The 22,490-nt window shown below is 44.8% G+C and overlaps 2 long non-coding RNA genes across 9 annotated transcripts in view; one reads left to right on the top strand and one right to left on the bottom strand.

Moving 5' to 3' along the window:
- Nucleotides 1-17,318, bottom strand: part of LOC112449038 (uncharacterized) — a 29,688-nt gene extending 12,370 nt beyond the window's left edge. For 3 of the 5 annotated variants that reach the window (XR_003037494.2, XR_009496664.1, XR_009496665.1), the window contains exons 1-3: nt 16,444-17,310; nt 6,270-6,349; nt 6,008-6,076 (exon numbers count right to left, since the gene is read on the bottom strand). This is a non-coding gene — a long non-coding RNA (uncharacterized lncRNA). Of the gene's footprint in view, nt 1-5,748; nt 5,908-6,007; nt 6,077-6,269; nt 6,350-16,443 lie in introns of those variants that run through there. The other 2 variants (XR_003037495.2, XR_009496663.1) reach the window with 2 other exon arrangements.
- The window catches only part of LOC101903925 (uncharacterized), a 110,280-nt gene extending 88,096 nt beyond the window's left edge, over nt 1-22,184 (top strand). For 3 of the 4 annotated variants that reach the window (XR_009496668.1, XR_009496666.1, XR_009496667.1), the window contains one exon: nt 6,213-9,029. This is a non-coding gene — a long non-coding RNA (uncharacterized lncRNA). Of the gene's footprint in view, nt 1-6,212; nt 9,030-21,997 lie in introns of those variants that run through there. The other variant, XR_009496670.1, reaches the window with a different exon arrangement.
- The last annotated feature ends 306 nt before the right edge of the window (nt 22,185-22,490 follow it).

Genomic DNA, 22,490 nt, shown 5'->3' with positions numbered 1-22,490 from the left:
TGACTAACTGGCCATAACTGAGAGGTCCTCATGACCCTACTTGGGTTCAATTAATTTGCTAGAAAGGCTCACAGAACTCAGAAATCCTGTTTACTCACTAGGTTGCTTGTTTATTATTAAGGATATTAAAGGGTATGAATCAATAGCCAGATGAAGAGATACATAAATGGGACTTCCCTGGGGGTCCAGTGGTTAAGACTTCACCTTCCAACACAGAGGGTGAGGGTTCCATCCCTGGTGGGGAGTTAAGATCCCACCTGGTTCATGGGCAAAAAAATAAAACAAAACAGAAACAATATTGTAACAAATTCAATGAAGACTTTAAAAATTGTCCATTAAAAAAAAAAAAAAGACCTTAAAAAAAAAAGAGAGAGAGAGATACATAGTATAAGTTTCCAAACAAAGGAGCTTCTGTTCTCATGGAGTTTTGGGGCCCAGCACAGTTGCTTGGACTGCAAGGAGCTCCAACCAGTCCATTCTGAAGGAGATCAGCCCTGGGAGTTCTTTGGAAGGAATGATGCTAAAGCTGAAACTCCAGTACTTTGGCCACCTCATGCAAAGAGCTGACTCATTGGAATAGACTCTGATGCTGGGAGGGATTGGGGGCAGGAGGAGAAGGGGACGACAGAGGATGAGATGGCTGGATGGCATCACTGACTCGATGGACGTGAGGATGAGTAAACTCCAGGAGTTGGTGATGGACAGGGAGGCCTGGCGTGCTGCGATTCATGGGGTCGCAAAGAGTCGGACACGACTGAGCGACTGAACTGAACAGTGGCACATGGGAGCGTTCTGTTTCCTCAACCTGAAAACTCTCAGAAAACTTATTCTTTTTTGATGGAGGCTTCATTACATAGGCATGATTAATTAAATCATTGACCATTGGTGATTGATTCAGCCTCCAGCCCTTCTTCATTCCCTGCAGATCAGTTCTAATCCTCTATTTCTGGTTGGTTACCCTGGCAACCAGCATCCATTCTTAGGTGCTTTCCAGAAGTTGCCTCATTAACATAAACCCAGTTGTGGTAGAAAAGCCTTTTGTGTGTGTGTGTGTGAATTTCACCTTTACCGCTCTGAAGTGGTTTCAGGGACTGAGCACAAGAGACCAAATATAACAAAAGATGCTCCTACTGCTCTTCCAGCTCAGGAAACTCCACGGGTTTGGGGAGCTGTGAGCCAGGGACTGTGGACAAAGACCAAATAAATATTAAAAATATATTTTGGTCATCTGAAGGACCAAATGCAAATTTCTTATAAATCACAATATTGTAGGTACTCAAGGAAGAGGCTGGAGACATAAACTCCAGGGATGGCATTGAAGGTCATGAGGCTGGGTGAGATTGCCTAGGGAATAATACAGATTGAGCAGTGGACTAAGCATGGAACGTACATCAACATTCAGAGGATGAGGAGATGAGAAGTAACTAGCTCAGGAAACCGAGAAGGAGGGACCAGTTAAGAAGATAGAGAATCAAGGGAGAGAATTATCTAGAAGTCAACTGAAAACAAAAATGCTTCAAGAAAGAGTGATGAACTGTTGTCAGGTGCTGCTGGAAGAGCCCTCTAGTTCAGAGACACTTTGATCCATTTGGTCCAGAGAGCTTGTGGGGCATATTCTCCTGCACCAAACTGCCAATCATCTACCAGGGTCAGAGGAGGGACAGTCACCGGCTTGAGCAGAATAGGAAAGAATAATGGGAAATGGGATATCAAAGTGCTTCTTAGATTGTCCACACTTCCCTTGTTCCAGTGGCCCCCTCCAGTCATTTCACTTTTAAGTGAATGCCACTGATTTCTGAGCCTTAAAAAGTAGCCTCCTTGGGACTTCCCTGGTGGTCCAGTGGTTAAGAATCCACCTGCCAATATGGGGAACATGGGTTCTATCCCTGGTCTGGGGAGATTCCACACGCTGTGGGGGCAACTAAGCCCTTGTGCTACGAGTACTGAAGCCCATGCCCCCTGGATCCTGTGCTCTACCGCAAGGGAAGACACCACAAAGAGAAGCCTGTGCGCTGCAACTAGAGAAAGCCCTGGAGCAGCAATGAAGACCCAGCCCAGCCAACGATGGATAATACATATAACTTAAAAAAAGAAGCCTCCAATAGACTGATTCATACTTTGCCCCCACTGCCTGCTTAGGAATCTGCTTTCTCTGATGTGCTATGTCATTTACTTCTTGATGATCTACTACTTCCAGACTTCGCTAATAAAGTTGCTATTGTCTCCTTTTACTCTGGTCCTTGTGGACTTAAGCCTCTTAAAAAGATCCTTCCACTGTCACTTAGGGAAGGAGTAATAATGGATGCACATATCCAGCCCATCTTCTTCACCTGGAAGCTGTGATCACCGTTTTTGATGGTGTGAGGTTGTCAACTATCTGGGCGTATATCATTTACTTAACTGTTCGCCAATTTGGACATTTGGGTTGCTTCCAATGACACATAATACTATGCAGTAAATCTTCTTGCATATAACATTGTTCATGATTAGGATTTTTTTTTTTTTGCTCTGGATCAATTCCCAGAATGTAATAACTGGGTAGAGAGATATTAGAATTTGATACAGTAAAAGGCCGTATAGTGAATAGTTCAAAGCATAGTCTCTGGTGTGTAAGTCAGAGCGCTTTTGTCTAGATACCTGATCTGCCATTTGCTAGCGGTGTGACCTTGGGTAAGTTTCTTAAACTCTGTGTGTTCCAGTGTCCTCATCTGTCAAATAGTAATAATACTAGTAGTATTACTGAGAGGAGAAGGGTAGGTTAACACACGTAACCCCCTGTGACTGATACACAGTAAGTTAAGTCAATAAATATTCTCACTACCATCATTGTGATCACCATCATGACATTGATAAGTATTGCCAAGCTGCTCTTCAAAAGGGGATCAACTTCAATGCCATCAGCAATGTGTAACTGTGCCCATGTAAACACTTCTTTGCCAACCAAACTCAGTAATCATTGTAAAAGGCTCTTAAACAAGACTGTCTTAAACTCCTCTATAGTTTTTGTAATAAAAAAAATGGACTACAGGACTTCATTGTTAGTGTTCCGGTCTATACAAGGAAAATCTTAGCAAATTATGTGCAAATTCTGATACAGGGGCTTCAGATGGGGGAAGTCACATCATACTTGGATTTGACTTGAGCAAAATCAATTATATCCCTGGACAGGAGAAGGAGAAGAGAAAGAGAAAAAAATTTAAACCTATAGTGATTTTTTTCTAACCAATCCACTCAAAGAATATCTGTGAGTTTGAGATGGAAAGTTGAATGTGATTTTCCTCAGTTAGTCTGAGTTTTTTTTTTTTCCCCCTAAACTTTTAATCTTGTATTGAAGTATAGACGATTGACAATGTTATAATAGTTTTAGGTGGACAGCAAAGGGACTCAGCCATATATATACAAATATCCATTTCTCCCCCAAACTCCCCTCCCATCCAGGCTGCCACATAACATTGAGCAGAGTTCCCTGTGCTCTGCAGTAGGTCCTTGCTGGATATCCATTTTAAATACAGCAGTGTGTCCATGCCTAACCCAAACTGCCTAACTATCCCATCCCCCTGGCAACCATAAGTTCGTTCTCTGTGAGTCTCTTCCTGTTTTGTAAGTAAATATGCCATTTGTAGTATGAGCATCTCATGTGGATTGTGATTATACAGTTTTAGATCGATTTTCATGCCACATGCCTCCCAGAGCCAAGACAACGTGGTTGGCCACTGTTTTGAGAGCTGCTGTATCAGTGTATTCCTAAGTGATGTTCAAGAAACACTTTGATCATGTGTGAGACTGTCACCACATCCAAAAGTCTGTAGACAAAAATGATGACATCATTTTTGGTCTGTGGCTTAACATTTTTTTTTTTTTCTGTTTGAGGCTTTTGATATTGAACCAGCTAGGTGATTTTCACTGATGCTATGCTGGCTTTGGATCCAGACACACTTCCTTTCTTTGTTTGCCTGGCAAATTTAAAGCCATCCTTCAAGATTCAGCTCAGGCCAGAAGACTTCGCAGATCCTGTTGACACCTTAAGCCACTGTGTTCAGACCATCACATGCGGACCTCTAGTATAGCAGTTTTGAGTCATATTGTTTGTATGTCTCTCTCCACTGTTCTGTGAGCTTCTCCAAGACAGGGACTGTGTAGTAGCAATTTTTGTACCCCTGTGCTGTGCTGTGCTGTGCTGTGATTAGTCGCTCAGTCATGCCTGACTTTCTGCAACCCCAAGGACTGTAACCCACCAGGCCCCTTTGTCCATGGGGGTTCTCCAGGCAAGAATACTGGAGTGGGTTGCCATGCCCTCCTCCAGGGGATCTTCCCAATCCAGGAATCGAACCTGGGTCTCCTTCATTGCAGGCAGATTCTTTACCAGCTGAGCTACCAAGGAAGCCTAGTGAAATGCCAGGAACATAGGAGACGTTCAATACAAACTCTTGATTGAATGAATGAGAAATGGAAATTGAGATAGAAGGAGAATCATGTATGGATGTGTCACAACATCCAGGGGAAATGAAAACTCATCAACAAGAGTAGTAGTAACTACTCACTATTAAAGACTAGCATGGTCCAGTAGCTAGGAATCTGCCTTCCAATGCAGGGGATGTGGGTTTGATCCCTGGTTGGGGAACTAAGACCCCACATACCACCAGGCAACTAAGCCCATGTGCTACAACCAGAGAAGCCCAGGAGCTGCAATGAAGATCCTGAGTCACAGTTAAGACTCAATACAAAAAAAAAAAAAAAAAAGACTCAATGCAGCCAAATAGACAGATAGATAAATGTTTTTTTTTTTTTGAAAAACAGAGACTATCTGTATTCCAAAAGCCCCATATGAATTATAATCTTTCTTGTAAATCATTTAACTTATTTTACAGATGAAGACAAGCCAGTCTCAGAAATTATGTATCTTGTCCAAAGTCCCCTGGCTAGGAAGATGGGAGCAAGGATTTGAACCCAGTTTGTGTATCTCCATCACTCTCTTCCAGTTCCCCGATTCCATCCTATCAGAGGTAGAAGAGGAATCAAGTGGGATGATCAGAAAGCATCCACTGAATTTGGCTATTAGGAGGAACTGCCCCTTGCTGATTTTAAGGGGCACACACCTATCTGTCCAACTTTATTTTGGACCCTGTGTGTCCAGCTTTATTTTTGACCCTGGTAATGAAGCTCCTGGTCACAAAGTATGTTGTCAGAACACAGCTCTTCATTAACAGAAGTGCCATTGAGTATCCTTCAAAAGATCATCATGTTCTCAAAAGGAAGCACAAGTTTACTATGGAGATATGGGTCATGATGTTGCTCAAGGGACACAGGCCTGGAACTCAGGGACAACTAGGAAACATGTCCTTGCATCAGGCTGGAAGTGAGCCAGGTGCCTGAACAGAACTTTCTGGAGAGGACTGAGGGTGAGGGAAGAATGCACAGACATGGATGTGTGTGTTTGTGTGTGTATGGGGGGGTGGGGGTGGGGGGAGTTGGAGTGGGCAGGGATGGGTGTCATCCTTGAGATGAGTGCCCAAGGACTGATGACGGCAGGAAAAGCTGATGTCTGAGCTAGTGAGAATGCATCTCTTTACATAGCACTGGGACAATGACTAAAGTCCACTTGCTTGCCCGATTAAAATATGATGCTGATGCACTGCTAAATGGAAGCTTGCTAAGTGTGAGTCATGATGACAAACCACTGTAACAAGAGATACTGAAACCCTTCCCCTCCTATACTCAAAGTCGTTGTTGGCGATGATGCTTCCAAAATTAAAACTCTCCGCAGTTCTTTTATTTATAACTTTCCTAAATCAAATGTAGCAGGGTGGTCTTGGCCCAACCTGTGTGGGAGTTGGACTGTGGAAACAGAGTGACTCCTTTTGGACCCCCAGTAAGTTGTAGGTGATGGAGATGAGGACTTCCTTTTGGCTGAATGGAGAAAGGAGAGGTTGGGGGCTCGGGCACAGAGTTTTTAATGCAGAAAGTATGGACGGGATCCAAGAATTTGCATTTCTAACTAAAAACTTACCAGGTTGTACTGATGTTGCAGATCCAGGGACACTTTTAGAACCATTGATCTAACCATTGCTCTTGACTCCTGAGAACAAATACAGATAAGCTTACCATAAAGATACTGCTTAATCTGTAAAACCCACCAAACTCCAAGAGTTACAAATAAAGTCTTCACATTAGCCACTACAAAAGAGTCACTCTCTCTCTCACTGTATTTCCAGGTTGAGACAATTTCCAGACAAGAGGTCCTTGAATAGAAGAAGGCCGTGACCACTTACAGAAGGAACGTGCAATCGTCTGACGTGTCCTTTGTTGCATATCTTCCTGCAGCTTCTCCAAAGGGTCCTGTGGTCACTTACTAGAAGAAGAAAACATATCTAGTCTAACTGGAACATTAGACACTATCTCTAAGCAACATTAATTTTCAGGGATCCAGAATGCCACTCTCATCTACAGAGTGGAGGCTTATCAGGGCCACGCAACAGATGGAGATTTAACCTAAAGTCACCTCACAGTAGACCCCATAGTTATTGCCCTAGCTTTTTACTGTATTGATATCATAGATTTACTTAGCAGTCTTCAGAATCCCCTCATTGGGTCCCTGACCCATGGAATAAATCTATTCTCATTGGAAAGGTCAGTGAGAAACCTCTGACTCAGTAAATCAAATGCAATGCCTCATCCTTGATAAAACTGAACACATAAATACCATTATTATAGACCTGAAATGATATAGGAGTGGGGTTATTCTCACATTCTCATTGGATTGCCCTTTTGGTAGTATTACAAGTGGTAGATTTTGGATCATGACAACAATTTGTTGTAAGCTTAACCAGGGAATAATGACAAATTGGAACTGCTCTTCTGGATGTGGTCTCTTCAGGAAAGTGAATATATACATCCCATCCCATTGAAGCATCCCATCCCATTGAAGCAACTTAGCAGCAGCAGCAACATACATCCCACGGCATCAGAAGGCAGCTGTTGATCTCTATTCCCGCAAACAGAAAATATGTGGAGTCGTTTGCTTTCACCTAGTGACTCCGGGAGATAGTGGAGGGCAGAGGAGCCTGGTGTGTTGTAGTCCACCGGGTCGCAAAGAGTTGGACATGACTTAGCAACTGAACAACGGGGAGGAGGGCAGTATACCTTTCGTGTATTGCCCAGGGACACATCAACTTCCTGTCCTGTGCCTCACAAGTCAGTCTGCAGGGGCTTTGATTATCCCTGTCATCATCTTACAGAAGATCACACCATTTCACGACACTGATGAGATAGACTTCTGGGAGCAGAAAGTTTCTGGAGCTCAATATACTTTGCTATGAATGAGGGGATTGGGAGACAGACAGTCATGAAGATACTAGGCTTGAGAGGCCAGAAGGCTGAGGCAGGATGGGATACCATTACAAGTCAACACCTTGTTGCTACATCTTGTAACCCCTGCCACTAAGGGAAAAGAAAACGCTTAGTGGAAATGTTTGGATTTTGTAGAAAACCTATACCACCTTTGGGTGTTCTGTTTCTGCTCACTACACATTGAAAGACAAGCAGCTTTAAGTAGAGCCGGGGGCAAGAGAATTCTCTCCAGCTGATTGTGATGGCAGAGCAACAAGGCTCCAAGGGTTTGTTGCGAAGTGTCACGTGGAATGAAGCCTGTAGGGAATCTCAAGGGGACTGCCACAGACGCGGTCCCTAAGGCTTTCTAGCCAGTGAAGGCACTGTTCACCTTTGAAAAACATCTCCTGCTTGCTGGTCAGCCCTGTTAAAGACTGATCGTGGGGGACGTCCTTGGTGGTCCAGTGGCTAAAAGACTACATGCTCCCAATGCAGAGGACCCGGGTTTGACCCCTGGTCTGGGAACTAGATCCCACATGCTGCACCTAAGAGTTCCCAGGCTGCAACTAAAAATGCTACATGCTGAAATGAAGACCTAGTGCAGACAAATAAATAAATTTAGAAAAGGAGAAACACTAATAATGGGACAATAGGCAATCGGGTCGTCTTGACTCTTCAGTTATATTTTTTTCTGTATTTTCTTCACTATGGTGTCATGTTCATATTTTAACTATTTTTCCTCTTTTCTCTTCCCATCTCCATGATTTTGAATAGAATGAGTTGGTAGTGGTTGCCTTAACTATTATGTGTGTGCTCAGTTGCTCAGTCGTGCCCAATTCTCTGTGACCCCGTGGACTGTAGCCCACCAGGCTCCTCTGTCCATGGGGATTCTCCAGGCAAGAATACTGGAGTGGGTTGCCATTTCCTACTCCAGGGGATATTCTGGACCCAGGGATCAAATTCACATCTCCTGGGTCTCCTGCATTGGCAGGTGGATTCTTTTCCACTGAGCCACCTGGGAAACCCCCTTTAATTACCACTAAATCTTTACTCCTTTAATATCTAGTCCATAGGATATTATGGGTATTCTAGAAAATTACCACAGATATTCCTCTTCTAGAGACAGAAGAGTCCCACTGAGACTTCCAGGTCATGAGCTGGATGCAGTCCCTGATAAGCTTTGGTGTTGCTATCTTTCTGAGGAAGGAGTGAAAGATTGTCCGACTGTGTGAGGGATGGTTACACTTCATCAGGTAGAAGCATTCGGGATGAAGAAGAGTGTCTGTTACTGCTGGATAGCCAAAGGGGTGGACGGTCGTGGGCGTTTGTTATTCCTACAAACAATACCTCAGACTCTGCTCAGTGCAAAGTGCAATACCTAATGCCCAGTGGCTGAAGCAGAACGCCTCCTCTATACCAGCTCTCAGGCCCGTTCTGGAGCCTTGCCCTTGTCTATAGCCGATCACAATTCCAAATGTCCAATGTAATTTTAATAAATTGCTTTTGTACTTACACCCATTTACATAGTTATTTTCTACTGCATCTAGCTGAGAATCCTGTCCAATCTTCTCATTAAAACAACTGCTGGCCACCTTCATAAATTAGGAGGGGGATTTCTTGGGTAATAGTTACAAACCTTCTTGTCACTGTATAGGGCTATCTCCCACTGCATATTAAATAAACTGACATTCTAATTCAAATACTGTTCTCTTGTAAGTTTGGTTTGCATGAATCCAACCTTCTGGGTCTAGTATGCTCTGGTTACATTAATAAAATCCTAGTGACTTTGTGACAGCTGACTATGAGGTTCTGTCTGAGTGGTGGCCTCTGATCTACTAAGATCTCTATCTCTTTCGTCTTCAGCCCCAAAATCATGCCATGACTGCCTCCTGGAATTCACATCTCCAGGGTGAATTCACGTCCTTTCTCTCACTTATTCCCCTACAACAAGGCAGGCAGGCATTTTTACCTACAGCCTACAGGTGAACAATGAAAGCTAAGCGTGCAACCAGCTGAGGCTTCCCTGGTGGCTCAGTTGGTAAAGAATCCACCTGCATTGCAGGAGACTGCCTGCAATGCAGGTAACCTAGATTCAATCCCTGGGTTGGGAAGATCCCCTGGAGAAGGAAATGGCAACCCACTCCGGTTTTCTTGCTTGGGAAGTCCCACGGACAGAAGAGACTGCCAGGTTACAGGCCATGGGGTCACAAGAGTTGGACACCACTGAGCAACTGAACCACCACCTCCATCATTCAACCAGCTAGAGATAAAAGAACTAAAGAAAAGATACATCAACAAACTAGTAAGAAGAAGATCAGAACCCAGAACTTGGGTCTTTGGATTCATGGATCAGCCTACTGCAGAGGGTGCTTTGCTTCGTTTATCAAATCCAAATCGGGCACAGTAATGGGGGGGATGCCTGTATATGGAGCTGGTACCATCTGCGCCCATCAAAAAACACCTGTGGAGATCGCAAGAGCTACTTCAGTGAGTGTGACTTACTTCTAGGTGCCTTGAGCTTCTACACCTTGTGTGCTCTGCTTGTTTCTGTTTCTGCTGTTTTGAGCTCCTGTTCTCTTTGCTCTGGTGTCCTTTGATTCTCATCTTCATGTAACTTTTAGGTTGCCCTTGCCATAGCCAGATTCATACAAAATCAACGCCACGAGCACCAGCACCCTGGGATGATACATTGAGCCCGCTGGGGTGTGGAAGATTTCACTTTTCAGAACCCGGAGGGTGAAGCACAGAGGCAAGCCGGTTCAAAGAGGTTCTGTGTCGGCTAGTGAGAGACGTTTTCATCTCTTCACAAATGATTTATGCCAAGTAGACAGTAGCAAAATTATGCAGATCACCACAGGAACAAAAGTCTCATGAAAATAAACCTCTCACTGAAAGGCTCCTTTTCTGAAAGTCTACAGAAAGGGAGCCTAAACCTTTTAGGCTGTTCAGGTACATGCTGTGCACATACATGGTTTTATCCCTTTTGAGTTTGCTTTTAGTTCCCACTCTGACTTTATTCTGGGACCCACCTGTCTTTGAAATTGCCACTTAATTTACATTGCCACCATCTGAAATTTACCAGCAGACCCTACATTACCTACATTATCCTTTCAGAAACTTAGAAGCCCTCAGTATTTTGTAGTTTGCTTTTTACATAGAAAAGCATTTCCAGGTTGTTTTTTTTAAATATTGTCTATACTTTAAAACCAAAATTACCAGGTTTCTATGACGCATAAGGTGTACTGTTAACCTCTAAAGAGAATCAATCAAGATTTTCTAGCAGCTCTTACCCTTGCTGCTTCCTCTCAGTGGCAGTGTTTTTCACTCAGTCATTTATTCAATTGGCATATATTAATCTTCTGCTAAGGTTTCATCCCTATATGAAATGGCATTGTGTCTAAAAAGGAGACATGAGGGGGACTTCCCTAGTGGCCCAGTGGCGAAGACCCCTCACTCCCAATGCAGGAGGCCTGTATTCAATCCCTGGTTGGGAAACTAGATCCCACATGCCACAGCTGAAGAGTTCAAGTGCTTCAGCTAAAGATCCCGAGTGACAAAATGAAGGTCCAAGACCCCACGTGCTGTGACGAGGACCCAGTGCAGCCAAAACAATCAACAAACAAAAATGAATATTTTTTAAAGAGGAGAAAAAATGATGCTTTCTAATTGGGATTTACCACCTTCTTGGGTTGTGAGCCACAACCGGAGCTCACATAGAATACAATGTAATCATATAAACACATCCCCTGTGTGTTCAGAGAAATAAAAATCATCTGTGTTTGCTGGTACATAATCTGTAGGACACACCCTTTCGAGGTAGCTCTAGTGATAAAGAACCTGCCTGGCAACACAAAGAGACGTAAGAGACACAGTTTCAGTCCCTGGTTCGGGAAGATCCCCTGGAGGAGGACATAAAATCCAAGGACAGAAGAGCCTGGTGGGCTACAGTCCATAGGGTCACACAGAGTCGGACACGACTCTGAGCAGCGCACCATCACTGACAACACCCGCTACCCTGCGTTGGCTGCGAGTTCTCTGTCAACCACTGGGGGCCCAGAACTTCCTGACTCAGCTGGCGGCCTCTCCACATCCCTAAGTGCTCCAACTCTCTCCCTTTCAATTGCCACCAGGAAGGCAAACTTCCCAATCACGTGGCAGAAGCTGAGCCAGCCACAGCAGCTCACATCTATGAAATGCAGTATGACCACATATGCTGTCTTTTTTTCCAATCAGAGGGAGGAACTTTCATCTTTCTAAAGAAAGGAACCATTTTTGAGGGGGGATCTATTAAGAATTTTTTTTTTTTGTAACTTCTGGATGAATTTCTTTTCTAGTTTTACATTAAAGTCTAGTATTTCTCTTAGCAGGAGTTACAGCTTCAATTTAGATAAACTGGCTTCTGGGACACATTAATAACTTGAGTTCTCTGAAACTGACATGAATGGAAGTGGAAAGATTACATATTCACATTTGAGGATTTTAACTACAAGATGTAAACAGAAAACTTATTCGTTTAAATAGAATTTTGATGGGCCCTCGAATGCTCTCCACCAATGTTGTGGGTCATCTGTTACTTTTATTTCTGACTTTATCAACCCATCCTCTTTCCTCTCCTTAAAGTTCAAGTCAAACCAAGGGGTATGTAAACGGGCTGTGGTTGACCACATGAGCCCGAGTTTCTTTTCTATGGTTGACTCATCTGGCAAGGCTAAATCATTTTAGATTCATACAAGAAAGTCTGCTTACTTTTATTGTCTCCTTGAAAATACCAATCAAATTCAGATAGGGCCCTCTGCTGTTAGGCTTTCCTTGCAAATGGCCTCAGCTCTTAGAGGCTGGTATATTCCATCTCGAAGAACCCATAGCACATGCCACAACTTCAATAAAGTGGAAGTCGGTCAGGCAGTCTATTTATCTAATTTATCTGTCTATCCATCTTTCTATCTTCTGCTCAAACATGTATTGTTCACTTAACAAGCCATGCCAAACATAGTGCTGGGCATATAGATATACAGATGAATAACACGGAAACAGAGATACTAGTGTAGTAGGGAGAGAGATGGGGAAACACACTATGGTATGGGCTTCCCTGATGGCTCAGCAAGTAAAGAATCTGCCTGCAATGCAGGAGACACAGGAGACCTGGGTTCGATCCCTGGGTTGGGGAGATCCCTTGGAGAAGGAAATGGCAACACATTCCAGTATTCTTGCCTGAAAAATCCCGTGGACAGAGGAGCCTGGTGGGCTACAATCCACTGGGTCCAAAGAGTCAGACACGACTAAGCATGAGCATGGAAAGTATAGTGTTGGTCTCTGCTTTTAACTCTGTTTTCAGTCTTACATTTTGGTGCCTAGAATAGAGCAGGCACTCAAATCATTATTGAGCAAATTGGTGACAAATCACAGAGGCCAGTGTCGTTGGAGCGAAGTGAACGAGAGAGGGAGAGCTGTGGATGAGGGCAGAGAGAAGGGAGGGTGGAACTGGGTGGGTGAGGTGTGGATGGCGTGAGGCTCTGTAGGGGATATAGGGCTATTACTCCAAGAAAGATGGGAAACAATAGAAGAGTTTGGGCAAAGGAGTGTCATGCTCTGACTTCAATTTGGAGTGTCCCTCTGGTTGCTGTGGGGAGAACAGACTGCAGTGAGAGCAGGTGAGAGGCTCCTGCAATAATCCAGAGGGGAGGGGACGTCCCTGGTGGTCCACTGGTTAAGTCTTCACACTGCCAATGCATGGAACACAGGTTTGGTCCTTGGTCAGGCAACTAAGATCCCACATGCTTGGCAGTGCAGCCCAACAATCAGGAAAAAAAAAAAAAGACAGGAAAGAGATGCTGAGGCTTGAACCAGCGCTGCAGGAAGTGAGCAGCACTCAAATCTGGAAATGGTTTGACGGTATAGGCGATGGGATTTACTGGTAGATTTGATGTGAGCAGTGAAAGGAAGACAGGAGAGTCAGGATGACTCTAAGCTGTTTGGCCTGAGAATCCAGAAGGATGATGTCCCCCACCCCCAATATCTACCAGCTAACGCCTTACTTTCTTGAGTTTTCTGCCTAAGTGTCTCTTTATCATCAGAGGCCTTCTTTGACCATGTGTAGCAATCATCAAGGCTGTCACACACATTCAGTTCTCTCTTCTTAGGAAGATGGTACGACTGCTCTTTCCACATCCTGTGTAACTCAGGCGTGATCATGTGATTTATCTGGGCCAGTGAAAAGTGAGCAGAGAGGACCTGGATTTCACCATTTTCAGGTGAAATCCTTAGCACTGGTGCCTGCTTCCTCTCCTTTTCTTTAGCCTCTGCCAAAGCAATGTTTGCTTGGGAGCTCTGCTCAGTATTCTGTAATAATCTAAATGGGAAAAGAGTTTGAAAAAGAATACATACATGTATATATGTAACTGAGTCACCTTGCTGTACACCTTAAACTAATACAGCATTGTTAATCAACTATGTTCCAATATAAAATAAAAAAAAAAGAAATGTTTGCTTGGGCTTATCTTCAGAGTGAGGAACGTGGAGCTAGGCCCTAGATGACCCTCTGTAATCAAGGAGCGTGACTAGAAGCAAATCTTTGTTTTAAAACTAAGATTTTAGGGGGCTGTTTTTTAATTGCAACATAAGCCATCTTATCCTGACTGATACATCACCCTAAATAAAACAGAATTCTCAACCCCTCCCTCAATCCCCCAGCCCTCTTACTTTTACAACATCCTAACAGTATACACAGGCAAAAGGAGAAGGGGGCAGCAGAGGATGAGATGGTTAGATGGCATCACTGATGCGATGGATGAGCAAACTCTGGGAGATAGTAGGGGATAGGGAAGCTTGGCGTGCTGCAGTCGCAAAGAGTCAAACATGACTCAGAGACTGAACAACAGCATAGTATATAATGATTTTCTTTCCTTTGCTTTGCCTTCCCACCCCCTTTTATTTGAATGAATGCTCCATGAGGATGGAGACACAGTCTGATGTGTTCACTGCTGTCTCCAGCACTTAGAACAGTGTCTGGCTCACAGCAGGTTGTCAGGCTGCAACCACGGGCCTGCAAGCTCTGTCCTTGCCCAATCACAAGACCAAAGATAGAGCCCAGGGCCAGCAACAGAGACAGCAGTGACTTGATGGACGGGGGACTCACGTGTCTGAAGCAAAGACCTGGGGTGACACTCCACCGAGAAAGATGGTGGGCAGGATATAGCAGTAGTCTTCACTACTGGGGAAGAGGGAGATTACCTGTTATGGGGGTTACCAGGGAAACCAGCAGACCGGTGTGCCTTATTGCCCCATTGCTAAACTATCACAGGGTAGGTAGTGCTGATGTAAAGATTAGAACCATCGCTAGCTTGGGCCAGGGGCAAGTACACAGGCATTTACTGGTTAGGCTCATGAAGAAGAGGAAAGGTCTGTCAGGTGAGTAGGGTAGAGGTGAAGCAGCGACCGGTTGAACAGGAGCTGCTCAGAGAGCGAGAGAACAGCCATCTTGGGTGGCCTGCTCACACAGGTGCTAAGGAAACACTAGTTCTGTGAATGAACAAATGTCTGGCACATCAGGGACCGCTTTCCAAAACAGACAGCACAGAAATTGTATCTCCATGGATGCACAGGAGTGTGCCAGCAGAAGGAAATAGACTGGGGAAAGACTTGGCCTGTCCAGGGAACCCTGAGGAGTCCAGCATTGTTAGAATGTGGGTGAGTAAAGACAGCTGTGGAAGGAATTAGGGTTTGGGGAGATGGAGTGAAGGAAGGAAGATGAGACTAGAGAGATAGGCTGGGGGTTTTCCCTGGTGGTCCAGTAGTTAAGAATCCGTTTTCCAATGCAGAGGACACAGGTTTGACCCCTGGTGAGGGAACTAAGATCCCACATGCAGAAGGACAACTAAGGCTGTGCTGCGACTACTGAGCTTAAACCACAACTAGAGAGAAGCCCACGCTCTGCAACAAAACGCTTGCGTGCTACATCTAGGACACAATGCAGCGAAATAAGTAAATAAATATTCTTTAAAAAAAAAGAGAGAGAGAGGTTGGATCTAGTTTCTGAAGGGCCTTGTATGCCCTCCTAATACACTTGAACTTCATTTTTTGAGCAGTGAAGAATCAATGGAGTTTTTAAATTAGGAAGTGACAAGATCAGTTTTGATTCTGCCTGAACAAATTACTTTCAGGGAGAAATCTCTGCCTAGATAATATTCTCATTTCTCTTTGCCCACTGCAGCTATGTCACCCTTCATTAAATCATTCATTCGTTATTTCCCCCCAACAAATGTTTACTGCTTGTTTATGAACAACGTACTGTGTAAGCGGCATGAAGAACAAACAGGAGTAAAGGACGCTCCTTACTCTAAATGAGCTTTCCTAATCCAGAGTTCAAATCTAGCAACATAAAGGGTGACTACGCAAGCCATGTGAGCAAAATTCTGCACTGGGGTCTCTGGCCCCTGTGACCCTTTCTTTCCATCAACACATCCACTCTGGTTCCACATACGACATTCTCTTAAGTTCACTTCAGAGTTTCACAACCTTCTCTTCCAAAAGAAACCATCACTGTTTCATCATTGCTATCACCATCCTCAACATCATCATATCATCCTCACAAAACAGCAGAAAGTTAGCATTTATCTAACACTTGACAGTTTACAAATCTCTTTGATATACATTACCTCATTTAGCCCTGACAAGAACCCTAAGAAGTATTGTTATCATCACCTTACAAATGAAAAACCAAACCAAAACTAAGCATGCGGTTATGAGAAGTGGCAACTCGTCCAGAATCACATACTCAGAAGTGCCTGAAATCCAGGTCAGGTGAACAGAGAGAAGTAAGAAATGACCCACACCGCACTTGCAGATTTTCTAGCTTCTAGTTTCCCACTTTGTTTCTCCCTCAGGACAACAAATATTTTCTGAGCATCTGTGATGTTTCAGACACAGCCTTGGGGCTGCAGAGAGAATGGTAAAAGAAAACACACAGGGTCTCTGCATTCTTGGAACCTAGCAGCGTTTATAGTCTGGCTTTGGGGGAGTGGGATGGGGAAGCAGGGGGAGCTTTCCCTTTTACTGCCACTCCTGACAAACTGGTGAGGGAGGGCTTTCTCCCAATTGGTTCAAGGACAGAACGGGCACCTGCTCACTGTTTCTCCACCTCTGCAGCGGCCCTCTCCTTAGCCAATGTGTTTGTTTCCTCCGGATTAAGCACAAACGTGCTGGATCCTGCTGTTTCTGCACTCTCTCGCTGGCCGCGGACTCCAAGGTGTTCTAACAGTCAGAAAGTGCTCAGAAAGTCTGTTACTGGTCTCTTTCCTCACCACACTTTCCTTTCTGTGGCGTGAGCTACTTGAGTCTTGGTCACCTCTCAGGGCTGTCTATTGCGCAGGCAAGGGGCGGGGCTCGGTCACCAGGGGTGGAGCTCGGTCACCAAGGGGCGGGGCTCGGTCACCAAGGGGTGGAGTTCACAGCAAAAGCACCTTCGTCACCAGGCTTATTATTCTGCACTGGGAGCCCCACCTGAAAGCATTTTGCAATTTTTTTCCGAGCTTACTGCTCAGCAAGCCTAGTTCTCTGAGCTAACAGCCATTTCTGACCCTGCCATCTCTTGCTCTTTAGTGCTTGTTCGGCTGCTCTTCCTCCAGGGCTGGGCTGCCCAGAGGGCACTACAGTCTGGAGGCACCCAGTAAACAATTCCTTATCACTAACATTCCCCCAGCCCCGCTGGAGATGTCTGCAGGTGACAGCGTAGCCTTCTGACGCCAGCCTGCGGGAGGCTTACTCTGCTATGCAGAGTAATCGGCTATGCAGATTCTATCTAAAATGGGAAAAAATAATTTCTAACCACGGACTAGACTTTTGATCTGAAGGGTGAAATTAACGTGGCCAACCAGGCCTGAATTATCAGACTGTCTAGGTCTGGCCTGGGGACCTCAAATGACAATAGCAGAGAGGATCTGTGGCTAACAGGGGATCTGTGGGTGGTCTCCCTTGTCATTCAGTCGCAAAGGGTCGTATCTGACTCTGCGAGCCCATGGACTGCAGGACGCCAGGCTTCCCTGTCCTTCACTGTCTCCCGGGGTCTGCTCAAACTCATGACCACTGATGCCATCCAACCATCCTCTGTCGCCCTCTTCTCCTCTTGCCTTCAGCCTTTCCCAGCATCAAGGTCTTTTCCAATGAGTCACCTCTTAGCATCAGGGGTTCTCATAGTCATCACAGCTCACATTTTCTCACTTTCTGTTTGATCCATTTACTGACCCGGGTGACAATGGAAGCCGGGAACTGAGAACTCAGCTGTTTGGCACTGGACAGTTCCTTACAGGGGAGGTGACACGGGTGTTTGTGGGGTTCAGACCATGCCTCCGTCTAGCTCTGTACCAAAGAGTCCCTCTCTCCACCCATGCGTGGCCTCTGCCAGTGGGGCTAACCTGTGGGGAGCATCTGAAAATGCTCCATCCCTAAATCCTAAAAGCATGATCTTCCCCTGGGGCAGGTGTGGGGAGTGGGAAGTGAGCTGCAGTTATTGGAAGTGAGATGGAAGCAGGCAGAGAAGAGTGTAACTTCTTGTCTGGAAAATAAGCATGGTCAAGAGGTGAAACTCAGCAAGAGTGGTGGAAGAAAGGGATGGTGGTATGTGTTTCTTTTTTTAAAAAATGAAAATAACAAGATTTCCAATTATCATTACAAACTCACTGTGAAAAAATTGGAAAATAAAAAAAGAAGAACTACAAAGAAAATACTCATAATGTGGCTACCCACCCCAGTGTTCTTGCTTGGAGAGTTCCGTGGACAGAGGAGCCTGGCAGTCTACAGTCCATGGGGTCATGAGGAGTCAGACACGACTGAGCCACTTTCACTTTTTACTTTCATAAGGAAAATGGGGCTTCCTAGTGGTGTGAGTGGTAAAGAACCTGCTTGCCAATGCAGGAGATTTAAGAGATGCAGGTTCAATCCCTGGGTTGGGAAGATTCCCTGTAGAGGAGCATGGCGGCCCACTCCAATATTCTTGCCTGGAGAATCTGATGGACAGAGGAGCCTGGTGGGTTACAGTCCATTGAGTCGCAAAGAATCAGACATGACTGAAGTGACTTAGCACAGTCCTATGTAATATTTTGAAATTTCGCTTTTGACTTTTTTCTCAGTCCCTAAATACACAAATAGGGACTTCCCTAATGGGCCAGTGGTTAGAACTCCACCCTTCCACTGCTGGGGGCCTAGGTTTGATCTCTGGTTGACCCTGGAGAAGGAAACGGCACCCCACTCCAGTACTCTTGGCTGGAGAATCCCATGGACAGAGGAGCCTGGTAGGTTACAGTCCATGGGGTCGCAAAGAGTCGGAAACGACTGAGCGACTTCACTTCACTTTGCGGAACTAAGATCCCATAAGCTGATTGCTGTGGTCAAAAAAAAAGAAAAAGGAAAAACAGAAAGAATTCATCATAAATACACAAACTCCTTCCTGCTTTTGAATATGCAAAATATTTTCAACTTTATGATGATAAGTAACTTGGTGATGAACATTTTTGTTCCCAAATATTTCTCTAAATTATTTCATCATGGTGCCTTTCCTCATGACAGAGAATGAAAACATCCCAAGGGGAAATGAGAGTGGGTCTTTCAGGAAGTCGGATGGTGGGGAGACCCCCTGGGAGGAGGGCAGAAATGTCAGAGTTCACAGAGATCAAGAGCTTGTGTGCACTTCTGTCTCCTGTGTGCTTATACTATTGCAGTTTCAGACTATATTCTTTTCGCTTTAGCTTGATTTTATGTGGCAATTGGCCAAAGCCTTCATTGTCCGGAGTATTATTGTGTGCATTGATAAACTCCCCAGGCTGCCCAACCCTTTTCTATCAGGGAGAGGCGGGAAGATAAAATGGGCATTTCCCACACCTCCTGGTACTTAGGCTCCAGGATGTGGTTTGGAGGGTGCCAATCATAGGTAGAGGACTTCCCTGGTGGCTCAGTTGGTAAAGAGTCTGCCTATAATGCTGGAGACCCGGGTTCGATCCCTGGGCCGGGAAGATCCCCTAGGGAAGGAAATGGCAACCCACTCCAGTACTCTTGCCTGGAAAATCCCATGGACGGAGGATCCTGGTAGGCTACAGTCCATGGGATTGTAGCCTACTGTAGATCCCATCTACAGTCCATGGGATTGCAGAGTCGGACACGACTGAGCAACTTCACTTAGTAACAGGTAGAACAGAGTTTGGAACCTAATCAGGAGGCAGAGGCGGGGGAGGAGGGGGCGGGGAAGGAGGAAGCAGGCATTCATTTTGCATTACAAATAAGGATCAAGTTCCATCTGCCTCTCCTCCCCTCCTCCCCACAATCCTGTTTTCCTTCCTACCCCAACCCAGAGGGAACCAGTGCTATCAGATTGCTGTGCCCCTGGGTCGGGGAAGATCCCCTGGAGGAGGAAATGGCCACCCACTCCAGTATTCTTGCCTGGAGAATCCCACGGACAGAGGCGGCTGGGGGGCTACAGTCCATGGGGTCACAAAGAGTCAGACACGACCGAGTGACTGAGCACACACATACATACATTCTATTTTTGGTTTGATTCCCCAGTTTTTTATTATGATAAAATATGTGTATCATAAAATTCACCATTTTTAAGTGTACTGATCAACAGTATTAAACACTTTCATAACGTGCCACCATCCATCTCCAGAAGTGTTCCTTCTTCACAAACTAGTACTCCTCGTCTATTAAACATTAACTCCCCACTCCCCACACTCCCTGGCAACCACCATTCTGCTTTCCACCTCTATGATTTGGACTATTCTAAGCACCTCATATAAGAGGAACCATACTGCGTGTGTCTTTTAGTGGCTGACTTATTTCATTATGTCACTTAGCATAGCGTGCTGAAGGTTCATCCATGTTGCAGCATGTGCCAGAATTTCCTCCCTTTTAAAGGATGAATAATCTTCCATTGTAGGGCTTCCCTGGTGCTTCAGACAGTAAAGTATCTGCCTGTAATGCAGGACACCCAGGTTTGATCCCTGGGTTGGGAAGAGACCCTGGAGAAAGGAATGGTTACCCACTCCAGTATTCTTGCCTGGAAAATCCCATGGACAGAGGAGCCTGGCACACTACAGTCCATGGGATCTCAAAGAGTCGGACACGCCTGAGCAACTGAACAACAATATTCCATTTTGCCTATCTATTCATCCATCCATGGACACTTGGGTGGCTTCCACGTTTTAGCTGTTGTGAGTAATGCTCTTGTGAGCATGCTTGCAGGGTATCACTGATACTGAGGCCTGTAATGCTTATCACAGTCTCCGGAACAGTCTCGCACATTGCCCGTGGTGATACACGGAGGCCCTTACTACTCTTACCCTGCCCTCTAAGCTCATCTATAGATGGGGTTATTCTATTACAGTCTCGTGGGATTGAGATCATTTTGTCGCCACTGCAGGATGTGTCTGCTTTTGAGAGATGCCAATGCACTCCATGCTGCACTTTTTTTCCTTTAATAATTCTTTTGGGGAAATGAAAACCTTTATTTTGAGAACTTCAAGTACACAGTTGATTGGGTAGAGTCAATCTCTGTCTTTTTTTTTTTTGGCCCCACGTAGGATTTCAGTTCCCCAACCAGGAATCGAACCTGGGTCTCCTGCATTGGAAGTTTGGCATCTTAACCACGGACCACCAGGGAAGTCCCTGTGCTGTATTTCTAAACCGGCCTTTTGAAAGAAGCCCACCACACTGTGTGCTCCTATCTCATAAGACCACTTGATACTTATAATTTAAGATGCTGAATATGGGCATGAGTTTCCTGCTAAATTTTTCCTGAAAGAACCACTTCTCTGTGTAATTGTGGATACTTCTACTTTTCAAAGGTTTTGCATATAAGAGGCGAAAATTAAGCTAATGCCCTCAAAATAGGAATTTTCAAATGAAGTGAGTTATGCTGGTTAGCATGCTCTGTTTAAGGAAAAGGAATATATGTTCCCATTTTCAAAGAGGCCTTTTGAGTAACTCAGGCTATCACAGGATAATGTGACTGGGAGTCAGAGAGCCACTCTGACCCCTGCCCATTATTAGCAGTGAGAAAGAAAGCACTGTAGTATTTCTTATATTTCTATTTACCTCTTAAGGTTGTTACGCTTTAATAAGATCATGTATGGAAGTGCTGCACTCAGAGACATACCATTCATTCTTGTCTTCCTTCCAGTGTCATTCTAAATTCATCATCTATTTCTTGAGTACCAGCTCTGTGCCAGCAGGACTTGTATAGGCTTCAGGGTAAAGGGACATGTCAGAGAGTCAGTCCCACCTTCGGAGCATTTTAATTTAATTAATTAATTAATTTATTTATTGGCCTTGCCACATGGCATGTGGCATCTTAGTTCCCCGACCAGGGATCGAACCCATGCCCTCTGCAATGGAAGCATGGGAGCCCTAACCACTGGACTGCCAGGGAATTTTCCAGAGGGTTTTTTAACTAGTGAGAAAGGCTATAGCTAAGTAAAGAGAATAATAAGTACGAAAATAACATTATGGCCAGGAGCCACACGTCCTAGCACAGAAAACGAGAGGGACCTTCACAGAGGGTTGTGTAAGCTGGGTCTTGAAGGATGGGAATGAGTTCACCAGGCAGGTAAGAAGAACAGGTGTGAAAAAGCAAAGAAGAAAGAGCACGGAGAATTCTAAAACTGATGAGTATTTTTCTTTCTTCTAGAGAATGCCTGGTCCAGAATTCTCACATTTTCACCTCTGGCTGGCATCTGTTCAAATCTCTGGGCACTGCGTTCAATGGAGAAGCCAGGGATTATGAAGGCCCGTCGCAGGCTGGAGCTTCATGCATGAGCCCAGGGCTCCATGTCTCCCTGGAAAAGACTTAGCTTGTCCTTTTCTCCCCGTTACCTTTTCACGGGAAAACTAAGTAAATCACCATGGTGGTGTGCGGCAGTCCTGCCTGTCACTGTTGATCATGAGAGATTTTTCTCTCTGGAATCAGATCATTTAATCTCATTTCTAAAAGTGGTGTTCAGGTGTTGGGTGGGTGGGTGCTGCTAATAATAACAAATGATCAATGATTCTTCCAGCAAAGACAGGAGGAAGTCATCTAGTGGACAGAAAAGTCTGTTCCTCCAGGTCTATTTAATTAAGAAAATTCCAGAGCATGAATCAGTTTGTCATTCAAAGTGGCCATTCCCAAATATAGTTCTTAT

The sequence above is a fragment of the Bos taurus genome, chromosome 12 (assembly GCF_002263795.3).
Source record: "Bos taurus isolate L1 Dominette 01449 registration number 42190680 breed Hereford chromosome 12, ARS-UCD2.0, whole genome shotgun sequence".
Classification (NCBI taxonomy): domain Eukaryota; kingdom Metazoa; phylum Chordata; class Mammalia; order Artiodactyla; family Bovidae; genus Bos; species Bos taurus.
The sequence above is the reverse complement of the archived record's forward strand: the minus strand, read 5'-3'. Positions and strand labels throughout refer to the sequence as shown.